Here is an 8,029-nt window from a genome sequence, read left to right as displayed (position 1 = left end):
GAGCCCTGCAACCACTCCCCGGTTACTGTCTCCATAGCTCTACCTTCTCCAGAATGTCCTAAAGTTGGAGACTTTCCCAATGGCTGCTTTCACTTAGTGATGTGCGTTGAAGGCTTCTCCTTGCCTTCTCAGGACCTGATGGACAGCTCATTTCTCTTTAGCACCAAATAGCATCCCACCGTCTGGATGGACCCTACTGGTCCATCCGCCTCCTGAAGCCTGAAGCACTTCTCAGTTGCTTCCCAGTATCAACACCGAATGCTGTAGACATCCATGTGCGCACGAGATTTTTGCTTATTTGCATGAACACTAAGGGGCTCGATTGCTGGATGTCTCTCAGAGGACAAAACGATTTTTAAGAGCCATCACTTGTCATTTTTTTTCTTGATTTTTTTTCTTTTTTCTTTTGCAAACAATCAGAAATTGGAGAGAACACCTTCTAATGTCAGAGACACCAGCTCTGATCTGGCAAAGATTTCAAGTGGGAGCTCAAACTTGTGTTTCAGTAAAAACCGTTTTCATCGCTTGGCGGGCGCTCTGTATCTCCGTTTCGGACTTGATCCATGAACACAAACTCCAAGGGCGACAGAAGGTCAGCACCCCAGTCTCTCAGGTTCTGTCTTTAGAATCGCTGTGCCACCTATGTGTCCATCGAAACTACCGTTTTAAACGCAGCGGGGACGTGGAGGCCCACAGAGGCTGAAGGCGTGGGTTGCATCCGAGTGAGCTTGGACAGTCTGGTGCTTGGGACCTTAGTGGATGGCAGGGTCTGCGCAGCGAGGCAAGGCGTAAATGGGTTCTCTGCATTGCCCTCGAGCGCCGGAGAGTGCTTCAGGAAAGGATGGGGGAGCGGAGTGATAACACGTGCTAATTACATAAGCGAATCTACACACACTGTTACATGTATGAGTCCGTATATATTCTGTATGTATATACACATACATACATGTTTAATATTCATGTATATATATGTATATATATAACATATTTAAAACTCCGCGGTAATATCTGCAGCAAATGTTCGGAAGTTAGACCAATAAGCTGTTTCGTAGGGAGGGATTTCTTTTTTTAATTCTTTTTTTAATTCTTATTTTTTATTTAAATTCAATTAATTAATGTATAGTGCATTACTGGTTTCAGAGGTAGGGGTCAGTGACTCAGCAGCCGCATGTAACACCCAGTGCTTGTTCCCTCACGTGCCCCCCTTTATGCCCGTCCTGGTTACCCCATCCCCCCGCTCCACCCCCCAGCAACTCTGTTTGTTTCCCAGAGTTAAGAGCCTCTCATGGTTTGTCTCCGTCTCCGATTTCGTCTTGTTTCATTTTCCAGGGAGGGGTGTGTATCACTGACACTGGCTCTGATCGCTGGGGCATGACATCAGTGAAAAGTGGACCAAGCGGTTTTGTTTGTTTTTCTTGTTTTTGTTTCCCCTGCTACTGTCCAGTCCGCCCCTCCTTGCCTGCCTCCAGGGTGAGCTGGTCCCACCGTTGCCCCTGCTGAGGGCAGTTGCCCTGGACGGAAGTTAGGAAGGGGTCGGGCGTGGGAAAGAGGGCCCTGGGGGTCCGCTGGCAGGCGTGCAGGCTGGCGCGGCCTCCTGGGTGTGAAAGCGGGAACCTCCACACACACCCCCACCCTTGCCGTCTGAAGATCCCTTTCCTGGGTGAATTTGGCCCTGGAGATTGTCCACAGAAGCAGTCCAAATGTTCTGGCTGCCTTCCGTTTGTCCATCTGTCTCCTCTCTGTCCAGGTGACCCCATCCGATAGCATCAGCTGGGCTGCATCTGGCTGCTGTTTGGGTTCAGCCGATGGGAGGCATCAGCAGGTGATCAGAAGGTGGGGGGCAGTGACAGTGACCCTGAGCAACTCATCTCACCCTTCTAAGTAAGCCTCAGTTTCCCCCTCTGCCCAGTAGGGGTGGGGCACATTACGACTTCATTTATTTGTTGCACAGTTATTTGCTGTGAATGTACTGTGTGTTGATCACTGCGCCGGGCGCCGGGGACACAGCAACGAGGCAACCAGGCACCTTTCTGTTCTAGTGAGGGGTGGTCGGCAGCCAACCTTTAAACCAAACAAATTAGCAAATGAGAAGAAAACAGTGAGGACAGTGGCCTTATCCTCACCTGAAAGATACAGAAAGAGGCTCTCAGAAGTAATTCACCAGGTGATTTAGCAAAAACAAAGTCTGTTTAAGTGCCTATGTTGTGTCAAGCAGTACTCGAAGCTCTAGGGACCCAGATTTGCACCCCAGATTTGCACCCCAGCGGACTGCTCGTGTGGATAGGGATGGCACTATGGGTTACATCGTGCCCCATACCAAAAAGAATCTACCGAGACCCCAGTTCCTCTGGATGTGACCTTATTCGGAAAGAGTGTCACTACATATGGAATTAGTTAAGAGGAGGTCCTACTGGAGGAAAGTGAGTTCCCACGTGATTCTCCCACAGGAAAGGGTGGAAAGACAGCCCACTGAGACCACCGCTGCGTGAAGATGAAGGGGAGAAGGAAACGATGCCTGTACAAGCAAACCCCCAGAAGCTAGGCAGAGGCCAGGAAGGCTTCCCCTGGGGGCTTCAGGAGGCGTGTGGCCCAGAGATCTTCCACTTCTAAGCTCTAGAACTGCGAGACAACACATTTCTGTTGCTTGAAGACCCCTGGCTTGTGATCCTTTGTTACAGAAGCCTCAGCCACTAATACAGGTGGATGAGCATATTGGAAACAGTCAAAGAAACCAACTGACTTTTGACAGTGAGCACCATGAAGGAAACAAAACAGATTACAGATTGCCTATTTTTCTGCGTGATGTAACAGACAAAATGTAAGCAGCTTAGAAGAGCACCCCTGATTAACTCACAGTTTCTGTGAGTCAGAAGCCTGGGCATGAACGACAGAATGATGGGCTTCTCTGCTTCGGGGAAGACTCAGGGATTCCCATTTCCTTGCCGTTGTTGGGCAGAACACACTCAGTTTTCAGAGGCTGCCTGCATCCGCTGGGGAGGGGTCCCCTCCTCCTTCAAAGCTGGGAACAGAAAATCTCCCTCTTGTTGAATCCCCCTCAAGCTCCAGAAAGCACCCTGTCCCTTTTAGGGAGTCACCTGATTAGACCAGGCCCACCAAAGATAACTTCCCTAGCTTAAAATCAACCGATTTGGAATCTTTTGGAAAAAAATTGTATTGAAGTATAATTGATGTGAAGTATTATATTTGTCTCAGGTGCACAGCATAATGACCTGACAGTTCTATACATTTCACATTCATAATGCTTATCATGAGAAATGTCACCACTTGCTGCTGCACAACACTATTACGATGTTATTGAATATAATTCCCCATGCTGTACTTTTTCCTCTCTGTGACTTTCTCTTCTAAAGATGTATTTATTTGAGAGACAGGAGGGAGTGCCTGTGCACATAAGCAGGGGGAGGAGCAAGAGGGGGAAGGAGAGAGAACCTGAAGCTGACTCTGTGCTGCGCGCTCCATCCCACGACCCTGAGATCATGACCTGAGCTGAAAACAGGAGTCAGCCACTTAATGGACTGAGCCACACAGGTGCTCCTCATCTCTGGGACTTTTTTCTCATAACTGGGAGTTTGTACCTCTTAATCCCTTTTATCTATTTTCCCCATCCATGTAGCACCCCCTCCTCTCCGGTAACCACCAGTTTGTTCTCCGTATTTATGAGTCTGTTTCTGTTTTGTTTGTTTTGTCTTTTACATTCTCCATATGAGTGAAATTGTATGGTCTTTATCCTTCTCTGTCTGACTTACTTCACTCAGCGGGATGTCCTCTCTCTCCATCCGAGTCATCTGACTTGGAATCCTAGTGCCGTGTGCAAAGTCCTTTCCCAGGGGCTCCTAGATAGGCTGGGGGAGGAGGTGCACGGGCACCAGCAGTGCAGGAATCTTCGGATGAGAATTCAGCCTACCACAGGGGACTGAGAGAGGTGGGGGGAGGTAGGAGGGCCTCGCAGAGGAGGTTTGAAGGGGCAGATAGGAGAGTCATTCCAGCAGAGGAACTGCCATCCCAGGCTGTGAGAGGAGGAAGCCTGATGGGTGCTGGGGCCCTGCAGCTGGCGGTGTGGCCCGTGGGCCCCAGAGCGTGGGTGCGACGGCAAAGAGCAGCTCCAGGCATTATCCTGATATTAAAAGCTTGGAGGTGGCCAGTCTGCAAAGACTCTCTTTCTCTCTCTGGCCCCCTCTCCCAGTGACCTTGGGTGGGTCACTTCCCTCTTCTGGGCGCCACACCTGGTGCCAGCAATGCCCCCTCCATCCCGGAGAGGAAAGAGCTGATGCTGGGGGAGGGGGTTGCAGAACGTGGGCAAAGCCCCCGCGATGGGAGAGGAGGGTGTCTGGGGCTCAAGCAGCTGGATGAGAGGCGGCAAATATTTATGCAGGCCGGGTCTGTGCCAGGCACAGTGCTGGGCGTGGCGAGATAAGGGGCCCAGGAGGCGCTGGGGCTTGGCCTCTGAGGCTGGATTCCAAGCCTCCCCCCAAGAGGCCAGGTGCAGGCAGTGGAAACCTCCCACTGTGGGCCTGGTGCCCAGAGGGAGGCATAGCTCCAGGTCGCTGGATGCCTGGGGGCGGGTGTCTATCCCCTGGGATCCTCAGAGCCCCCTGGAAAGGAAGGGAGTCCAGCTCCTGATTCCCACTCTCAGCTCCCTGGCCCATCTGGATCAAGTCTCAGATTACCCCTTCCCAGAAACCCTCCAGGACCACCTGACTGAAGCCGCAGCACCCACCAGCAGCCCCAGCTTCTCCATGAGCAGTGTCCTCTGGCCGGCACACAACTTTAGAACTGGTGGACTTCCGTGAAAGAAATAATGTCCTAGGGGACTGTCCCCCAAAGGACAAAGGAAACATCTTGAGTCCAAATCGATACAAATATACGATTGTATGAGTGACTAAACAAGGGGAAGGAGAGGGGACCCGGAATCTTCAAACTTGGGTCTGGATGCTTCCCCCTCCCCTCCAAGTGGGCCTTGCTCAGTGACGTGGGCACCGATTGGAAAAGGGGAGGGGTTGTCGTGGACTGGGTGATGGAGGGCGGCATCAGCAGTCAGTCACGTGGATACTTGAGCACCCCACCCCTGCCCCCACCAATGATTCTCCAAACTGAAGCCAGAAGGAGTCTGATAAAGCAGGAGACTGGTCTCCTGTACTCAGGAGTGTGTATTTCTAAAACCATCTCAATTGATACGATGTGGGGTGTATGCCTTTCACTGTAGTAAAATTTTACCAGGGACAAGAAGCCTAAATAAATATTTGGTATCCTGTAACGATATGCGTGCTGAAGTGTTTGGGGGTGATGTGACCTAATATTTGCAAATTGCGTTGAAATGAATTTTTTTCAAAGATAGATACATGGGAACCATCTACAATTTCCACCCGATCGTTCTGTGAAAGTAAAACTGCTCAAAAAAGGAAAGTTTATTAAATTTTTGAAAGATGAGGATAGGATGGATAGGCCGATGGGCGGGTAAATTTCAGGATAGACGGTAGCCAGGTCCATCCGGAACAGAGTAAAACGCTCGCTGCAGACTCGGGGCTGAGGACATGCGTTTATTCTCCAATTCTTTCCTTTCGCACGTGTTGTGAGATTCCCAAACCTGGCTGGCTCAGTCGTGGAGCATGGCACTCTTGATCTCGGGTCCTCAGTTTGAGCCTCATGTACAGTTTATTTTTAAAAATTTTTTTCGGGGCAGTGGTGCTGGGAGCCTCGCGGGCACGGCGCCGTTACTCACAGTGGGGCGGCGGCAGCGGCACAGCGCTGAGCACACATCGCACCTTAGCAGCAGCAGCTACAGCAGCGGAGGCACCCCCCACCGTCACAGCCCCTGCGCTGGTGCAGCCAGCCACCCTCGCTCCCTCTGCTCTTCTTCCCTTCGCTCGCACCATGGCTGATCAGCTCACCGAAGAACAGATCGCTGAGTTCAAGGAAGCTTTCTCCCTATTTGACAAAGATGGCGACGGCACCATCACAACAAAGGAACTTGGAACTGTCATGAGGTCACTGGGTTAGAACCCAACAGAAGCCGAATTGCAGGATATGATCAACGAGGTGGATGCTGACAGTAATGGCACCATTGACTTCCCGGAATTCTTGACTATGATGGCTAGAAAAATGAAAGATACAGACAGCGAAGAAGAAATTCGAAAGGCATTCCGAGTCTTTGACAAGGATGGCAACGGTTACATCAGTGCGGCAGAGCTTTGTCATGTCATGACCAACTTAGGGGAGAAACTAACAGATGAAGAAGTAGATGAAATGATCAGAGAAGCAGATATTGATGGAGATGGGCAAGTCAACTATGAAGAATTCGTACAGATGATGACTGCAAAATGAAGGCCTACTTTCAACTCCTTTCACCCCCTTCTAGAAGAATCAAATTGAATCTTTTACTTACCTCTTGCAAAAAAAAAAAAAAAAAAAAAAAAGTTCATTTACTCATTCTGTTTCTATATAGCAAAACTGAATGTCAAAAGTACCTTCTGTCCACACACACAAAATCTGCATGTATTGGTTGGTGGTCCTGTCCCCTAAAGATCAAGCTACACATCAGTTTTACGACATAAATACTTGTCCTACCTTAATGATAAGGAAGCACCTAGTGGACTCCTTGCAGTTCCATTTGCTCATGATTAATACACTGGGCTGGCCAGTTTTTCATGCATGCAGCTTGACAATTGAGCACAGTCAGGCATTTGTATTAAAAACGAAAAATGAAAAAAATTTAAAACTTCTTCAAATGGGTTCTAGTTCAATTTTTTAGTATAAAATTGTCATAGCTGGTTTACTGAAAACATTTTAAGTTGGTTTACCTCAGGATGCTGTGCAGAGAAATGGGTGAAGGATAAGCTGTCTAGACGTAGCCCCACTTAGCAGGACGGCCCTCTCGTACTTCTGGGTGCCCCCATCCTTGGTGACCATGACGCTCATCTGGGTGGCATGCCTCACATGTTGGTTTAGCATTGTCCACATTGTCCTGGAGTGACATGGGTGTCAGGCTGTCACCATTCACACAAATTTAAAACAACAACAACAACAACAAAACCTTTACCAAGGGAGCATCTTTGGACTCTCTGTTTTTAAAACCTCCTGAACCATGACTTGGAGCTAGCAGACTAGGCTGGGGCTGTGGACTTCAGCACAGGCATCAACATTGCTGATCAAGGAATTACAATTTACGTCCATTCCAAGTTGTAAATGTTAGTCTTTTTTTTTTTTTCCAATAAAAAAAGACCATTAACTTAAGAAAAAAAAATTTTTTTTTCGCAGTGCCTGGGTGGCTCAGTGGGTTAAGCCTCTGCCTTCGGCTCAGGTCATGATCCCAGGGTCCTGGGATTGAACCCCCATCGGGCTCTCTGCTCAGTGGGGAGCCTGCTTCCTCCTCTCTCTTTGCCTGCCTCTCTGCCTGCTTGTGATCTCTCTCTCTCTCTCTCTCTCTCTGTGTCAAATAAATAAATAAAATTAAAAAAAAAATTTTGTGGAGTGTGGGCAGGGATTTGTGTTTGTTTCTTTGGCCAGCGGGAGATCGGCACCTGCGGCACTGCCCAGCACGTCGTGAGGCTCAAAAAATAGCTGTGGAATCAGTGTCCTCAGTCTGTTTGTCCCTGTGTCTCCAGCCAAAATGAAACCTTGTCTCTTTGTCCTCTGACGTTCTCCCATCTAGCGTAGCGCCTTACACAAAGCCAAGGGCTCAACAGTTTTAGGACGAATGAATGAATGAGTAACATGGGAAGAAAGAATCTCTGTTTAGGGTTAAGAGCACAGGCGCTGGAGTCACAATGCCTGGACACACAGCCACATGTGCTCCTTACCAGCCAGGAGACCTTGGGCATGTCAGCTCACGGCATCATCTTCCTCCTCCTGAAAACGGAGCCCCCACGGGGAACCTGCAGCCTCACCTGTTCCTGATGGGGCTGGAGATGGTGCAGCCATGTTGGGAAAGAGTCTGGCAGTTTCTTAAAAAGTGTATCATGAGCTTCTCACACAGCCTACCCGAGCGTTGGCCCAAGAGGGTCAAATCCAT

General features: G+C 49.3%; 1 pseudogene; it reads left to right on the top strand.

Moving 5' to 3' along the window:
• The first annotated feature begins 5,675 nt into the window (after window positions 1-5,675).
• On the top strand, window positions 5,676-6,740 carry LOC131818646 (calmodulin-1-like; annotated as a pseudogene).
• The last annotated feature ends 1,289 nt before the right edge of the window (window positions 6,741-8,029 follow it).

Source organism: Mustela lutreola, chromosome 16 (genome assembly GCF_030435805.1).
Source record: "Mustela lutreola isolate mMusLut2 chromosome 16, mMusLut2.pri, whole genome shotgun sequence".
NCBI lineage: Eukaryota > Metazoa > Chordata > Mammalia > Carnivora > Mustelidae > Mustela > Mustela lutreola.
The sequence above is the reverse complement of the archived record's forward strand: the minus strand, read 5'-3'. Positions and strand labels throughout refer to the sequence as shown.